An 18,885-nucleotide genomic window follows, 5' to 3' on the forward strand; every position below is an offset into this window, starting at 1 on the left:
TGCTTATTGAAATTCTCAATTATAGTGGATTTATCGGTGATGACAGTGTTTCCTAGCCTCAGTGCAGTGGGCAGCTGGGAGGAGGTGCTCTTATTATCCAGGGACTTTACAGTGTCCCAGAACTTTTTTGAGTTTGTGCTACAGGATGCAAATTTCTGCTTGAAAAAGCTAGCCTTAGCTTTCCTAACTGCCTGTGTATATTTGTTCCTAACTTCCCTGAAAAGTTGCATATCATGGGGGCTATTCGATGCTAATGCAGAACGCCACAGGATGTTTTTGTGCTGGTCAAGGGCTGTCAGGTCTGGAGAGAACCAAGGGCTATATCTGTTCCAGGTTCTAGATTTTTCAAATGGGGCATGCTTATTTAAGACGGTGAGGAAGGCACTTTTAAAGAATAACCAGGCATCCTCTACTGACGGGATGAGGTCAATATCCTTCCAGGATACCCGTGCCAGGTTGATTAGAAAGGCCTGCTCGCTGAAGTGTTTTAGGGAGTGTTTGACAGTGATGAGGGGTGGTCGTTTGACCGCAGACCCATTACGGATGCAGGCAATGAGGCAGTCATCGCTGAGATCTTGGTTTAAACAGCAGAGGTGTATTTGGAGGGCAAGTTGGTTAGGATGATATCTATGAGGGTGCCCGTGTTTACGGATTTGGGGTTGTACCTGGTGGGTTCATTGATAATTTGTGTGAGATTGAGGGCATCAAGCTTAGATTGTAGGATGGCCAGGGTGTTAAGCATGTCCCAGTTTAGGTCACCTAGCAGCACAAGCTCTGAAGATAAATGGGGGTGCAATCAATTCACATATGGTGTCCAGGGCACAGCTGGGGGCAGAGGGTGGTCTATAGCAAGCGGCAACGGTGAGAGACTTGTTTCTGGAAAGGTGGATTTTTAAAAGTAGAAGCTCGAATTGTTTGGGCACAGACCTGGATAGTAAGACAGAACTCTGCAGGCTATCTCTGCAGTAGATTGCAACACCGCCCCCTTTGGCAGTTCTATCTTGTCGGAAGATGTTATAGTTAGGGATGGAAATTTCAGGGTTTTTGGTGGTCTTCCTAAGCCAGGATTCAGACACGGCTAGGACATCTGGGTTGGCAGAGTGTGCTAAAGCAGTGAATAAAACAAACTTAGGGAGGAGGCTTCTAATGTTAACATGCATGAAACCAAGGCTTTTACGGTTACAGAAGTCAACAAATGAGAGCACCTGGGAAGTAGGAGTGGAGCTAGGCACTGCAGGGCCTGGATTAACCTCTATATCACCAGAGGGACAGAGGAGGAGTAGGATAAGGGTACGGCTAAAGGCTATCAGAACTGGTCGTCTAGTACGTTCGGAACAGAGAGTAAAAGGAGCAGGTTTCTGGGCGTGAGAGAATAGATTCAAGACATAATGTACAGACAAAGGTATGGTAGAATGTGAGTACATTGGAGGTAAACCTAGGCATTGAGTAATGATGAGAGAGATATTGTCTCTAGAGACGTTTAAACCAGGTGATGTCACCACATATGTGGAAGGTGGAACTAAATGGTAGGTTAAGGCATATTGAGCAGGGCTAGAGGCTTTACAGTGAAATAAGACAATAATCACTAACCAGGACAGTAATGGACAAGGCATATTGATATTAGGGAGAGGCATGCGTAGCCGAGTCATCATGCGGTGATGTCGATAGACCAGCCATGATGGATTAATAGGGTTCCGAGTAGCAGAGGGGTCCAAGTCCAATTGGCAAAATAGGTATAGTGGCCCAAGAAATTGGCCGATGGATCTATTCAGCTAACAGTCCAATATGCTCTAGACAGCTAGCGGGCAGTTGATAGGAACATTAGACCGAGCTGTTTAGGAGGGATATCACACCTGGCACAAATTAGTTCAAACTCCAGGTGGCTTGGGTCTAAAATAATTTTGTGAGCCTTGCTGAGGGCCCTGACCTTAAAGATCTCATCCAAGCCTGTCTGTTTGACTCCAAGTACCTTGCTTGCTGTGGTGATAATCCTTCTCAGCATATTTTTCTGGCTGACAGTGGTTTTGCCAAACCAACAAACAATACAAAAAAGTTAAAATACTCTTAATGAAAGATTTGTAAAACAGAGTCAGTATAGTACAGTCAACATTAAAAGATCCCAGCTTTTTGAGAAAATGCCGTCTCTGTACTCCACTGAAGCTTATTGTGCAAGAGGACACCCAGATATTTGTATTCCTCTACCATCTCTATGTTCTGACGTAGATGATACTAGATATTGCATAGGTAGGTGTTGTTCGCACCTATGCTGATCAAGGCAGTGTCATCAGCGAACTTAACTAGGTGTCTGTCAGGATCGGAACTGGTACAACTATTAGTTTACAAGATGTACAGGAGAGGGGACAAAACACATCCCTGTGCGGAGCCTGTGTTGGTGGTGCGTATGTCTGATACGTGGGGACCCACCTTGACGCACTGTGACCTGTGGCTCAGGAAGTTCAACAGCCACAAAACCAGCCCCCCATCTAAGGAGAAGTTCATTATGAGTCTCTGTGCTTTAATGTAAGGCTGGATTATGTTGAAGGCAGAAGAAAAGTCAACAAACAGAAACCTGATATGGGATTTAGCGGCTTCTAGATGTCTATAGACCATGTTGAGGAGTATAAGAATGGCATCATCAACTCCTCTGTTGGGCTGATAGGCAAACTGAAACAGGTCGAGCAGCTTCTGGGTGGCGCTGAGAATATGACTTTTCACAATTTTCATTACTAAGGATGTCAAGGCGACAGGGCAGTTGTCATTCAGCACAGAGGGATTAGACGCTTCAGTAATGGGTATAATTATTGAGTTTTTCCACAATACTGGCACATTTTGCTGGTCGAGCAAGGATTGTAAAATGTCTGTAAAAACAGCAGCTAATTGTTCAGCACAGTGCTTCAACTTATGTCCACTTATTTTGTCTAGGCCTGGGCTTTGTCTGGGCCTCAGCCTATTTACAAGTTGTTCAGGTGATGTAATGCACACAATCTACCTGAAACATTCTGGGAATCAATCATTGTTAGTTGAACTATGTATACATACCCTAGTAGTATATACACAGAAAGTCTAACTCACACTTGTGCATTCAAATGCACACAGCCACACACACGTTTTGTGTGTTTTGCAAGATAGGACTTTCCTCAGGATCTCTCCTTGGGATAGAGCTTTTATGTTTCCACTTGAGAGAAACAGCAGCAGTTATGCTAAACAAAGTTCAGTGCACAAGCTGTGCTGTGGTAGACTGTAAAATAGAGGGGAGATGTGAGAAAGAGATAGACAGTAGGGAGAGATGAGAAAGGGAAAGAGAACAGAGACTGAGAGACTGAAAGAGAATGCCACCCTCCTATTCACTGTGGCTTTCACTGCCTCTCTTGTCAGCTACCAAAGCAGAACAGGCCTAAAACAGCACAGTGTGAGACCGCTGCGTCCTATAGGGAGCAGGGAGGAAACAACACTGTTTCCTTCTGATTGTGTTCAAACAGGGACCAGGCTTCCGCTGGGGAGATGACTTTCACTGTTATAAACACACAGACACACACACTGACAACTAACACATACTGTACATTTCTCTCATGCACATACACACACTCACAGGCACACGCACACAAACATTATTAAACAATGCTAAAGCATCAGGATTTCAGCAAACTTAGCATGTTTGTTTGCTAACATCTTGAGAAAATGGGTGAGAATATCTATTCTTCTGGTGCCTGGTGCTAGCTGAGCAGAAAGGCTGAGAACACATTGTACCTATGTGAACATACCAGACAAACAAGCAATATAGGTACTGCACTTAACACAAGGACCAGGGTGGATATGCACAAATCCACTGGCAAACACGCACACACGAGACATGGCGCTGGATTGGATAGTGGTTGTTTTACGTGCTCCTTATCAATTCTGCTATTTTGGGTGTTTTTTTGCATTGATCGTAACTATTTTTCTACATAATGTTTCCACCTTCATTTCTTATGACCGAAAAGAGCTTCTGGACATTATAACAACATTCACTAACCTTGATTTGGATGAAGATTTCTACTTCAATGAGTCGGCGGTGCAGGACATACTGCTCACCGCGGACTAGGTCCTAATCCCCAAAACTCGGAGAAGAAAGAGGCGGCGTACAGTAAGTGAGGCCGAAGTGCGTGCACTCTGGAGAAACTACGTTGGCGAGGGAATAAACTGCCTCTACCCTGCATTCTATTGACGTACATACAACCACTGGAGAATAAACTGTACACGCTCCGTTCGAGACTATCCTATCAACGGGACCTGAAAAACTGTAATATCTTATGTTTCTCGGAATCGTGGCTGAACAAGGACATGGATGATATACAGTGCCTTCAGGAAGTATCCACACCCATAATTTTTTTCTTCACATTTTGTTACAAAGTGGGATTGAAATGGATGTAATTGTCATTCTTTGTCAACGATCTACACAAAATGATCTGCAATGTCAAGTTGGGATTTTTTTTTTAAACATTTGTAAAAATAAAAAAAATGACATGAAAAATAAAACACTAATATGTCTTGACCTTTGGCAGAAATTGCAGCTGTGAGTCTTTCTGGGTAAGTCTCTAAGAGCTTTGCATGCCTGGATTGTACAATATTTGCACATTATTCTTAAAAAATTCTTAAAGTTGGCTGTTGATCATTGCTAGACAGACATTTTCAAGTCTTGCCATAGATTTTCAAGCCGACGAACTCCAGTGTGTATTTGGCCTTGTGTTTTGGGTTATTGTCCTGCTGAAAGGTGAATTTGTCTCCCAGTGTCTGTTGGAAAGCAGACGGAACTAGGTTTTCCTCTAGGATTGTGCCTGTGCTTAGTTCGATTCCTTTTCTTTTTATTATAAAAAAACTCCCAAGTCCTTGCCGATGACAAGCATACCCATAACATGATGCAGCCACCACCATGCTTGAAAATATGATGGTTACACGTGGTCTGCGGTTGTGAGGTCGGAGGACATACTATCAAATTCTCTAAAACAACATTGGAGGCGGCTTATGGTAGAGAAATTAACATTAAATTCTCTGGCAACAGCTTTGGTGGACATTCCTGTAGTCAGAATGGCAATTGCACACTCCCTCAAAACTTGAAACATCTGTGGCATTGCGTTGTGTGACAAAACTGCACATTTTAGAGTCACCTTTTGTTGTTCCCAGCACAAGGTGCACCTGTGTAAAGATCATGCTTTTTAAATCAGCTTCTTGATATGCCACACCCGTCAGGTGTATGGATTATCTTGGCAAATGAGAAATGGTCACTAACAGGGATATAAACAAATTTGTGCACAAATATGAGAGAAATAAGCTTTTTGTGCATAAGAAACATTTCTGGGATAATTTATTTCAGACCATCAAACATGTACAAAGAGAGTTTTCATCTATATTCTTAATAGCTGTTTATTTACCACCACAAACCGATGCTGGTTTAAATTAACCTTTCTTTAACTAGGCAAGTCAGTTAAGAACAAATTGTTATTTACAACGACAACCTACTCAGGTCAAGCCCTAACCCGGACGACGCTGGGCCAATTGTGCGCCACACTACGGGACTCCCAATCACGTCCGGTTATGATGCAGCCTGGAATCGAACCAGGTCTCTAGTGACACCTCTAGCAATGAGTGCCTTATACCGCTCTGCCACTCGTGAGCGCTAAGGCGGTGCATCCAGAGGCGGTGCTCCTAGTGGCCAGTGATTTTAATTTACGGAAACTTAAATCCATTTTAGCTCATTTCTACCAGCATGTCACCTGTGCAACTAGAGGCGAAAAAACATTGATCACCTTCACTCCACATACAGAAACGCCCTCCATTTGGTAAATCTGACCATAACTCTATCTTACTGATTCCTGCTTACAAGCAAAAACTCAAACAGGATGTACCAGTGATGCACCCAAGCGGATGCTAAGCTACAGGACTGTTTCACTAGCACAGACTGGAATATGTTCCCGGGATTAATCCGATTGCAGTTTACACAGGCCCCCAGTGTCAGGTCTGGAGTGTGAAGTCACAAGCTCTGCTGGTGGGCTACTGCGTAACAACCTAGCGGTGCCAAAATCCCTGGTCTGACCCAGAAACGTATGTAAATTACAATCCCCAAAACGGTCAAATAAAAAACAATTTGATGGCCGTTTTGGCCTCTAAAATATGTTTATTATGATCAAATTCGATCCCCATGGTGAATTATTTAAAGTTCGCTACAAATTGAAATATTTATTTAAATAGTGATCCATTCTGACGACTACATTTGTCGTCACACAGGACCACGTTCTGACACAGACCAATCACGGGCCGGCAGGCTACGAGGAGGCTCCCGATGGACTCTCTTAGGCAGGATGAAAACGACTACATCAGCCATGATACTTTGCTAGTTACGGCCACTTTCACCATGATCCTTAGTGATTCGTTGGTGCCATTCAGCCCCATTTCAGCGAGCTTCAAATTTAAATACCTCCTGGCTTCATTATTAAGTGCATCGACTACACAGTGGCCATTAATACATATCCCAAACAGAAGCCATGGATTACAGAAAGCATCCGCACTGAGCTAAAGGCTAGAGCTGCCACTTTCAAGGAGCGGGACACTAAGCCAGATGCTTATAAGAAGTCTCACTACGATCTCCGACAAGCCATCAAACAGACAAAGCGTCAATTGAGGACTAAGATCAAATCTTACTACATTTACATTTAAGTCATTTAGCAGACGCTCTTATCCAGAGCGACTTACAAATTACAAATACTACTTGTCGAATGTGGTAGGGCTTGCAAACTATGATGGATTACGAAGGGAAACCTAGCCGCGAGCTGCCCAGTGACGCAAGCTTACCAGATGAGCTAAATGTATTCTATGCTCTCATCAAGGAAAGCAAAACTGAATAATGCATGAGAGTACCAGCTGTTCCAGACGACTGTGTCAGACGGAGGGCCAGACGGATTACCAGGGCTTGTACTCAGAGCATGTGCTGACCAGCTGGCAAGTGTCTTCACTCACATTTTCAACCTATCCCTGATTAGGCAACAACACATCCGCCAGCTGACTCTCAACATGGGGGCCCCTCAGGGGTGCATGCTTAGTCCTCTCCTGTACTCCCTGTTCACCCACGACTATGTGGCCCCGCACGACTCCAACACTATCATTACGTTTGCTGATGACACGACAGTGGTAGGCCTGATCACCGACGACCATGACACAGCCTATAGGGAGGAGGTTAGAGACCTGGCAGTGTGGTGCAACAACCTCTCCCTCAACGTCAGCAAGACAAAGGAGCTGATCGTGGACTACAGGAAATGGAGGGCCCCATTCACATCGATAGGGCTGTAGTGAAGCAGGTGGAGAGCTTCCTCAGCGTCCACATCACTAAGGATCTATCATGGTCCACACACACCAACACAGTTGTAAAGAGGGCACAACAACACCTCTTCCCCCTCAGGAGGCTGAAAAGATTTGGCATGGGCCTTCTGATCCTCAAAAAGTCCTACAGCTGCACCATTGAGAGCACCTTGAACGGCTGCATTCCTGCTTGGTATGACAACTGCTTGGCATCCTACCGCAAGGTGCCACAGACGGAAGTGTATACGGCCCAGTACATCACTGGGGCCAAGCTCCGTGCCATCCAGGACCTCTATACCAAGCGGTGTCAGAGGAAGGCTCAAAAAATTGTCAAAGACCCCAACCACCCAAGTCATAGAAATAATCTCTGCTACCGCACGGCATGCGGTACCGATGCACCAAGTCTGGAACCAACAGGACCCTGAACAGCTTCTACCCAGTTGGACTTAGCAGTCAGATGTCTGTTTTGTCTTTTCCCGTGTATATATTTTTTTCTTCGTAAATATTTAGTATATTTGTTAAATATTTTTCATCTCAATTTCCATCTATGGACTGAACATACTCTCCTGCAACCCGCCCCACCCAATGTGGTACGGATCTGTTATTTTTTTATACTATAGAACCGGAACCCCCATCAGAAGCTAGCCAGCTAACTAGCTACTAGTCGGTTAGCCACTGCTAGCGGTCATCACCGTTAACTCGGACATCAGCCAGCCTCAGCCCAGTCAATTCCTGCCAGTCTGCACAGCGTAATAACAACCCAGAGCATATCGGACTGCTTTTTCTCTACCACATCTCCGGATTCCTACCGCAAGCTCTTTTTTTATTATTATTATAATTTTTCTTTAACATTTATTTAACTAGGCAAGTCAGTTAAGAACAAATTCTTATTTACAATGACGGCCTAGGAACAGTGGGTTAACTGCCTTGTTCAGGGGCAGAACAACAGATATTTACCTTGTCAGCTCGGGGATTCGATCTAGCTCTAACCACAAGACTAGGCTACCTGCTGTCTGAACCTCTACACCGGATCATCGCAGCTAGCTAGCTGCTATCCGAGTGGCTACACCTGGCTAACGTCTCTGTCCCGAAGCAAGCACCAGTTAGCCTGGAGCTAGCCTGGAGCTAGGCCCATCTTCTGGCCAGCCAAAGATGTCCATCAGCCAATTCTTGGGCTACAATACCTATTTTGCCAATTGGCCTGGACCCTTCACTGCCGTCACGGAGCCCTGCCGATCCATCATGACTGGTCTGCCGACGTAACCGTCAGAGGGGGATTCAACAAGCTCTTCCGTTGCGACGTCCCCCAGATGCCCATCTGCTAGCCTGGTTGCCGTCTGAATTGATGTGTCTCCAGCTTGCCTAGCTACTCACTGGACCCTATGATCACTCGGCTACACATGCCTCTCCCTAATGTCAATATGCCTTGATTATTGCTGTTTTGGTTAGTGATTATTGTCTTATTCCACTGTAGAGCCTCCAGCCCTGCTCAATATGCCTTAGCTACATGCGGTGACCTCACCTGGCTTAAATGGTGCCTCGAGAGACAAAACCTCTCTCATCGTCACTCAATGCCTAGGTTTACCTCCAATGTACTCACATCCTACCATACCCTTGTCTGTACATTATGCCTTGAATCTATTCTTCCGCGCCCAGAAATCTGCTCCTTTTACTCTCTGTTCCAAACGCACTAGATGACCAGTTCTTATACCTTTAGCCTTACCCATAGCCTACTCCTCCTCTGTTCCTCTGGTGACGTAGAGGTTAACCCTGCAGCCCCCAGCACCACTCCCATTCCCCAGGCGCTCTCATTTGTTGACTTCTGTAACTGTAAAAGCCTTGGTTTCATGCATGTTAACATTAGAAGCCTCCTCCCTAAGTTTGTTTTATTCACTGCTTTAGCACACTCCGCCAACCCGGATGTCCTAGCCGTGTCTGAATCCTGGCTTAGGTGGCCACTAAAAATCCTGAAATGTCCATCCCTAACTATAACAGTTTTCGACAAGATACAACTGCTAAAGGGGGCAGAGTTGCAATCTACTGCAGAGATAGCCTGCAGAGTTCTATCTTACTATCCAGGTCTGTGCCCAAACAATTCGAGCTTCTACTTTTAAAAATCCACCTTTCCAGAAACAAGTCTCTCACAGTTGCCGCTTGTTATAGACCCCCTTCAGCCCGCAGCTGTGCCCTGAACACCATATGTGAATTGATTGCACCCCATCTATCGTCAGAGGTCGTACTGTTAGGTGACCTAAACTGGGACATGCTTAACACCCCGGCCATCCTACAATGTAAGCTTGATGCCCTCAATCTCACACAAATTATCAAGGAACCCACCAGGTACAACCCTAAATCTGTAACCATGTGCGCCCTCTTAGATATCATCCTGACCAATCGGCCAATCTTCGAAAGTCAAGTTAACAAACAGATCACCAATGATTTAGAATCCCACCGTACCTTCTCCACTATGCAATCTGGTTTCCGAGCTGGTCAATGGTGCACCTCAGCCACGCTCAAGGTCCTAAACGATATCATAACCGCCATCAATAAAAGACAGTACTGTGCAGCCGTCTTCATCGACCTGGCCAAGGCTTTCGACTCAATCACAACATTCTTATCGGCAGACTCAATAGCCTTGGTTTCTCAAACGACTGCCTCGCCTGGTTCACCAACTACTTCTCTGATAGAGTTCAGTGTGTCAAATCGGAGGGCCTGTTGTCCGGACCTCTGGCATACTCTATGGGGATGCCACAGGGTTCAATTCTCAGGCCGACTCTTTTCTCTGTATATATCAATGATGCCGCTCTTGCTGCTAGTGATTCTCTGATCCACCTCTACGCAGACGACACCATTCTGTATACATCTGGCCCTTCATTGGACACTGTGCTAACAAACCTCCAAACGAGCTTCAATGCCATACAACACTCCTTCCGTGGCCTCCAACTGCTTTTAAATGCAAGTAAAACTAAGTGCATGCTCTTCAACCGATTGCTGCCCGCACCCTCCCGCCCGACTAGCATTACTACTCTGGAGGTTTCTGACTTAGAATATGTGGAAAACTACAAATACCTAGGTGTCTGGCTAGACTGTAAACTCTCCTTCCAGACTCACATTAAGCATCTCCAATCCAAAATTAAATCTAGAATCGGCTTCCTATTTCACAACAAAGCATCCTTCACTCATGCTGCCAAACATACCCTCGTAAAACTGACTATCCTACCGATCCTTGACTTCAGCAATGTCATTTACAAAATAGTCTCCAACACTCTACTCAACAAACTGGATGTAGTCTATCACAGTGCCATCTGTTTTGTCACCAAAGCCCCATATACTACCCACCACTGCGACCTGTACGCTCTCGTTGGCTGGCCCTCACTACATATTCGTCGCCAAACCCACTGGCTCCAGGTCATCTATAAGTCTTTACTAGGTAAAGCCCCACCTTATCTCAGCTCACTGTTCACCATAGCAACACCCACCCGTAGCACGCGCTCCAGCAGGTACATTTCACTGGTCATCCCCAAAGCCAACACTTTCTTTGGCCGCCTTTCCTTCCAGTTCTCTGCTGCCAATGACTGGAACGAATTGCAAAAATCACTGAAGTTGGAGTCTTATATCTCCCTCTCTAACTTTAAGCATCAGCTGTCAGAGCACCTTACAGATCACTGTACCTGTACACAGCCAATCTGTAAATAGCACACCCAACTACCTCATCCCCATATTGTTACTCATCCTCTTGCTCTTTCGCACCCCAGTATCTCTACTTGCACATCTATCACTCCAGTGTTAATTCTAAATTGTAATTATTTCACCTCTATGGCCTATTTATTGTCTTAGCTCTCTACTATTCTACATTTTTCACACACTGTACATATATTTTTCTATTGTGTTATTGACTGTACATTTGTTTATGTGTAAGTCTGTGTTGTTGTTTTTGTTTTTGTCACACTGCTTTGCTTTATCTTGGCCAGGTCGCAGTTGTAAATGAGAACTTGCTCTCAACTGGCCTACCTGGTTAAATAAAGGTGAAATAAATAAATTACATTTAAAAAAAAATCTGTACAGCACTTTGAGATATCAGCTGATGTAAGAAGGGCTATATAAATAAATTTGATTTGATTTGATACAGTCATGAGAAATGGGGAGTGATCACACACTGCACTGTGAGATGCCACCAAACTTGCTACTCCCTAACAAAGGACAACACACACAGAACAAATGGGTGAGCTTAGACTTTGTCTCACAATCATTTTACTCATCATCCCCTGTACTACAATCCCTATCATCATGTCCCATTCATGGCCCAGTGCAGAGCGGCAGAGTCGACATCTGCCCTTATAAACCCAGGGTCGTTACAATATATTTTTTTACACACTACAAGGTTGGAATAATACTGTGAAATTGTGAAATGTCTGTTTTGGTGGGATTGAGTATTGACTAGCCCGGTGACATCACCAGGCGGTAAACTCATTAATAGACAAATAAGAAAGAGAGTCCCAAACCACTCTGCCAATAACAGATCGTTTTCAGTTTTCCCCTCCCCACTCAGACCATTCCCAGACAATGCTAGCAAAATTCTTGCTTGAGAAATTGTTCTTGGCTAAGAAGCTATTTTTGTGTCTTTTCGATCATTTTAATTGAAAAGAATCACAGTAAGGTATTTAACTGTTAACCATAAATGTTATAATATTGCAATGAAAACGGCTGCATTGGACCTTTAATGAATTAAGATATCCTTACCAAACAGTTACAAAAATATATATCATTAACATAAACATATCTTTAAATGTATTTTAAAACATTGTGAAAGTTTTGTATGACAGCGGTATTGGAGAGGATGGATCATAAGTGAGTCGGTATAGTTTTATGTCAAAGCTGCCAGCGCATATATCTAGTTATCAAAGTACAAATTATGATCATTCTAATGTCCCTATGGACATTAATAACAGCAGTAGGCTATAACAGCCCATCGTAAAAACTTGCTTTAATTTCGACTGGTAACCTTAAACTTCCACTCCGCAATCAGTCCTGAGTTCGCAGTCCCGAGATCGTAAAATACACATCTACTGACTAGCCTACGCATCTGATGAAATGCACAAATATAGACTTATCGTTCACATCTGGCACCGCAGTCTGACAATAACATTATAGCCAAAGGAGATATTTCTAAAATTGCTATGAGTGAGAATATAGTTAGTTTAAAGATAAAAAATAAATACTTACTATTGTTAGCGTGCGTTATCATGCGTTATCCTTGAGGCTAGTGGAGCGACCCACCACTGTAAACAGCAATGCACTTCTTTCTATACCAATAATACTAGCCTTCTTGATGTGTTAAAATCTTAATAACGCTATGACACAATATTTTCCCCTCGCCCTGTTGTATTGACTGTGCCAGGTGCGTAGTTTTTGCGTGCCCGATATCTCCGCAAAGGACGAGGCAACAGCGATGCTCGATGTGAGTGCGTCTCTCTCTGCAGTAGGCTCGCCTATTCGCGCATTCACCTCCGTCTGTTCGGCTCTGAGCGCTGGCCTGGGTTGGCCTGCTACTGACGTCAAAGCATTCCAGCTCCGGTCTTATTACGCGGATGTTCTCTCCTATGGCGCGCTAGGGCTGAGGCAGGAGGAAAGGCCTAGAGGAAAATGTCTGTTCTGAAGTAGAGAGAGCAGAAAACTATTATGGCCTATGCAATTGAACAGCCAGCGTGTCTATAATTTGGTAGGCAGAGGAGATGAAGGAGCACAATGGGGAGAATACATTCTTCGCATATTTATATAAGGGTGAGGCATAGCGGTATATAGGGGAGGCCTTTTCAACCACATCACATTAGGTCAACTGTAGCGTTAACTATGATTCACAACTCCAAAGACAATGCTTTTTACAAATGTGAATTCTTTAGAATGCCTTTGGAGGGAAATAATGAAAACAGAAGGAAAATAGTTAAACACATTCTCTTTAGTCAGTATGGCCACAGAGTTCCACCGTGCTTACGTACAAAATACACCCAAAAGCAGGCATTTATAAAAAAATTACTTGACGTGAGAATGTGCTGACCTCCCCACAAACTTTAGACCATGCATACGCACATTTTCTAGTGCTTGAAAATTGTATTGCAAGCTATTTTGTGCAAATGGTGCATATGATGAAAAGCTTATTCATTAAAAAAATTAAAATAAAACGGGAAAACATATCAACAAGAATGCAACCATTTGCCATTAGTGAGAAGAGCGAAAATCTATGTGTTTTATTTTTTAGAATCTAAAATAATTAGACATCGGAATCGTATCATTAGAAATAGGAATCTGTGTACTCTTTTATTTTCATAACCATTGCAGAATATATTCCTCCTCTTTTCTGGCTGTGATGGGTTCATATTCCCGAGGGAGCCATACAACAAATTACCATGCGAATCTCTCATTTAATTGGACCTAATAGCATAGTAAATACACTGAACAAAAATATAAACGCAACATGCAACAGTTTCAAAAAATGTACAGTTCATATAAGGAAATCAGTCAATAAAAAAAGTATTATGCCATAATCTATGGAGTTCACATGACTGGGAATACAGATATACATCTGCTGGTCACAGATACCTTAAAAAAGGTAGGGGTGTGGATCAGAAAATGAGTCAGTATCTGGTGTGGCCACCATTTGCCTCATGCAGCGGAATACATCTCCTTCGCATAGAGTTGATCAGGCTGTTCATTGTGGCCTGTGGAATTATGTTCCACTCCTCATCAATGACTGTGTGAAGATGTTGTATATTGGAGGGAACTGGATCCAGGGCATCCAAAACATACTCAAGGGGTGACATGTTGGGTGAGTGTGCAGGGAATGAAAGAAGTGGGACATTTTCAGCTTCCAGGAATTGTGTACAGATCCTGTAACATGGGGCCGTGCATTATCATGCTGAAACATGAGATGATGGTGGCGGATGAATGGCATGAGAATGGGCCTTAGGACCTTGTCACTGTATCTCTGTGCATTCAAATTGTCCGTGCCTGCCCATACCATAACCCCACCGCCACCGCCACCATGGGGTGCCCTGTTCACAACATTGATATCAGCAAACCGCTCGCTCACACAACGCCATACACATGGTCTGCGGTTGTGAGGCCAGTTGGACGTACTACCAAATTCTCTAAAACAACATTGGAGGTGGCTTATGGTGGAGAAATTAACATTCAATTCTCTGGCAACAGCTTTAGTGGACATTCCTGTAGTCAGCATGTCAATTGCATGCTCCCTCAAAACATGAGACATCTGTGGCATTATGTTGTGTGACAAAACTGCAAATTTTAGTGTGGCCTTTTATTGTCCCCAGCATGAGGTGCATCTGTGTAATGATCGTGCTGTTTAATCAGCTTATTGATATGCCCCACCTGTCAGGTGGATGGATTATCTTGGCAAAGGAGAAATGTTTACTACCAGGGATATAAACACATTTGTGCACAACATTTGATAGAAATACGCTTTTTGTGCATGTGGAAGATTTCTGGGATCTTTTATTTATAACACTTTTCATGTTGCGTTTATATTTTTGTTCAGTGTAAACCTATATGTTTTTCAAGTTTTGCCTCGTTCATGCACCCACAGTTTTATGACAGGTCTGATTTATAATGGGAAACATTGGTATGTATACCATGCTCCAAGTTTATAAATCGTAATATTTTTGTACGTGCGCAAACTTTTCAGAAATATTTTGTGTGAAATTTACGCAAATGAGCCCCCAGGCCGGAGTTTGGGGGTCGTCACTAGTTACCACAGCCACAAAGTCCTAACCCCCGCCTATTTCTACAATTTATCTTCTTCGAATGTGATTTTAAAACCTCTTAGATGTAAAGTCCCCTGTTTAGGGGACCTGCGTGGTTTTGGTACAGGTTTCAACCCACATTTTTGCTTATACATTGATCTGTGGACACCGTAGATCTAAGTGGCTTGCATTGAGCGATAGCCCTGGTTTCCAGCGACACAGTAGTATATTTTCTGAGTCTGTGTGATGTAGGATGTGAAATCTGAAATGACTTGAAGCTGGGATGTCCCTCCTACCATTTAATTTGCTCTTACGACTGTCCATAAATTCCTGGCTGAACCCTACATCACAGCCACTGACAAAGCACATGACTGCAATCTTTACATTGTAGCACAGCAGTTAGCACATTCAGAAATCAATTTATAGACATTAATCTAAAATAATTCATAAAAAAAAAAAAACATTTTCTGTTTGTCATAGACTCCCAAGTCTACGGCACTGGTCTAAGGCACTGCATCTCAGTGCTAGAGGCGTCACTACAGACCCTGGTTCGATCCCAGGCTGTATCACAACCGGCCCTGATCATGAGTCCCATAGGGCGGCACACAATTGGCCCAGCATTGTCCGAGTTATTAGGGGAGGGTTTGGCTGGGGTAGGCCGTCATTGTAAAATAAGAATTTGTTCATAACTGACTTGCGTAGTTATATAACAAAAAAATAGCCGGACAAGAGTAATATGAGATGGAAGAAGAGTTCAGGAAGCCAAGCTAGAGCTCTGTGAGACGTTCACAGCAATGGGGGCAGACGTTTTGATCAGAAAATATGTACATTTTCTCTAACACTAAACATACAAATATGTATTTTACAGTTATTTGTAAGGTGAAATCTTATAGTTAGTCATTTTATAATTTGATTATACTATCTTTAGATAGCATATAAGTCATTTCAAGCCTTATTCATTCAGTGTTGTTGAATAGGAAATAAATCATATACAGTATAATATTTCATATTTTCATATTTGTATCATGTTTTTACTGTGCACTTGAGCTTGTGTCCTCAAAAGTGACTACACCTCAGCAATTTATTACACTTTCTTACCATAAAGATGATATTTTAACCTTTCTTGTTTATGGCCATCTCATGATTATAATTTTTTTAAATAAAGCAATTAAAACAATTACTTTTGGGGATTAAGTAGATTACATTTTCGATTACATGTAGGTACATTTAACTGCTACTGATATAGCCAATTTTGACTTTGTAATTGTGGTAACTCGTGGAAACTGGGGTTTGGGGTTTAGAAGTCAATGAGATAAGTGAAAAATTATTCCTTAGTTGTTGACTTTCTCGAAATCTAAAGGCACAACAGAAGTAGTTGAACATCTTATTACTCCAACCTCGTGAAACTGACACGTTTTCATTTTAGTCAAAAGCAATTTTATATAGGGTGTCCTTTCTTTGGTAGAATGGCGTTTGCACATTTTGTTTGTGCATGCCGCCACCTACTGTGCGGTAGTGTGTAGTCAATTACGTTGCATTTCGTGATACAAAAATGTTAAAGGACGGGGAAAAGGAAAACATTGCAACACCAACTAACCCTATGCCTATATACCACTATTTCATTAAAATAAAATCACCAGCCCATTCCACTACTTTGACCCTAACTGATTCTCCAGACCGACAACCTGGGAGGACAGGACCCTTTCGTTCAACACACCTTGTAGCTCTTCTGCTGTAAAACCTCGTATACCCATGTACTTCTCTGCAGCTACCACCACAACATTGTTTTTATGTGATTTATTTTCCATTTCTGTGGTGCAGTTGATAACTATGGCAATTAATGCTAAGAAGCCAACCTTACTATGTGAATCCAAGATGGCGTAGCAGTGTAGACGTGTATTTTTTAGTGCTCTCGTGCACATTGTATTTTTTCGTACTTCTTGTATATATATATATTTTTTTTTTCTATCTCTTTTCGATTTTCAATTCGATTATACCTTCCGGTAACCTACCTCACCCAATGTGGTACGGAATCGCTATCATTTTTTATCTTTGGAACACATTCACGAACCCCCAGTAGCTAACCAGCTACAAGCTACCAGCTACAAGCTACTTAGCCATTTTTAACCGATGCTAGCAGCTTTTACCGTTGGAACTGTGGAACACATTCAAGAACCCCCAGTAGCTAACCAGCTACAAGCTACCAGCTACAAGCTACTTAGCCATTTTTAACCGATGCTAGCAGCTTTTACTTTCGGCACAGACACCAGCCCTGTTATTAGCCTGGATATTACTCACCAATTTAACAGCATCGGACTGTCTCTCGACAACAACGCCGGATTCCTGCCGTAATCCCTGAGCCACTACTTCTGATCCTCACAGCTAGCCTGCAGCTAACGCAGCTAGCACAGCTAGTGCCACTGCTACGAAGCTAGCATCAGTTAGCAAACACAATTCTACAATCACAACCTCTCTCTCGCCATCCGGCCTGGATTCTCTGTCGACACGACCACATCTGGTCTGCAGACGATTACCCCATCCGCTGTACCCTCAACCGGCCTCCGTCTGAGCAGACCCCCTTCGTCTGAGCAGACTCACCCCCCCGGGCTACTAACTTTAAACACCGCGTGCTAGCTTAGCGGCGACTTCCCTGCTCCATCTACGGCTGCCCCCTGGACACTATGATCACCTGGCTACATAGCTGATGCCTACCGGACTGTCCATTAATTTACGGTACTCCATACTCCATTCAAGTACTCTGTTTACTTGTGTTTTATCTGTCGGCTCTGTGTTTTAACTCAGGCTCTGTGTGTAGTTAATCCGACCCTCTCTGCCTAGTCGTCGCCATTTTTACCTGCTGTTGCTGTGTTAGCTGACTAGCTGCTGTTATCTCACCTGTTGTTTTAGCTAGCTCTCCCAATCAAGACCTGCAATCACTTTATGCCTTACTGTATGTCTCTGCCAAATATCAATATGCCTTGTATACTGTTGTTCAGGCTAGTTATCATAGTTATCATTGTTTTGGTTTGCAATGGACCCCGTAGTTCCACTCTCCGTACCTCTGATACCCCCTTCGTCCCACCTCCCACACATGCGGTGACCTCACCCATTGAGACCAGCATGTCCAGAGATACAACCTCTCTTATCATCACCCAGTGCCTGGGCTTGCCTCCGCTGTACCCGTGCCCCACCATACCCCTGTCTGCACATTATGCCCAGAATCTATTCTACCACGGCCATAAATCTGCTCCTTTTATTCCTTGTCTCCAACGCTCTAGGCGACCAGTCTTGATAGCCTTTAGCCGCACCCTCATCCTACTACTCCTCTGTTCCTCGGGTGATGTGGAGGTTAACCCAGGCCCTGCATGTCCCCAGGCACCCTCATTTGTTGACTTCTGTGATCGAAAAAGCCTTGGCCTCATGCATGTCAACATCAGAAGCCTCCTCCCTAAGTTTGTCTTACTCACCGCTTTAGCACACTCTGCCAACCCTGATGTCCTTGCCGTGTCTGAATCCTGGCTTAGGAAGGCCACCAAAAACTCTGAGATTTCCATACCCAACTATAACACTTTCCGTCAAGATAGAACTGCCAAAGGGGGAGGAGTTGCAATCTACTGCAGAGATAGCCTGCAAAGTTCTGTCATACTTTCCAGGTCTATGCCCAAACAGTTCGAACTTCTAATTTTAAAAATTAATCTCTCCAGAAATAAGTCTCTCACTGTTGCCGCCTGCTACCGACCCCCCCCAGCTCCCAGCTGTGCCCTGGACACCATCTGTGAATTGATCGCTCCCCATCTAG

The 18,885-nt window shown here is 43.6% G+C and overlaps 1 protein-coding gene across 2 annotated transcripts in view; it reads right to left on the reverse strand.

Moving 5' to 3' along the window:
- The window catches only part of LOC139539782 (SNF-related serine/threonine-protein kinase-like), a 38,053-nt gene extending 25,143 nt beyond the window's left edge, over positions 1-12,910 (reverse strand). Inside the window, exon 1 of one of the 2 annotated variants that reach the window (XM_071343066.1) lies at positions 12,553-12,910. The gene's annotated coding sequence lies outside the window, so the exon portion shown is untranslated. Of the gene's footprint in view, positions 1-4,012; positions 4,388-12,552 lie in introns of those variants that run through there. The other variant, XM_071343067.1, reaches the window with a different exon arrangement.
- Positions 12,911-18,885: the final 5,975 nt, after the last annotated feature.

Source organism: Salvelinus alpinus, chromosome 15 (assembly GCF_045679555.1).
Source record: "Salvelinus alpinus chromosome 15, SLU_Salpinus.1, whole genome shotgun sequence".
Lineage (NCBI taxonomy): Eukaryota > Metazoa > Chordata > Actinopteri > Salmoniformes > Salmonidae > Salvelinus > Salvelinus alpinus.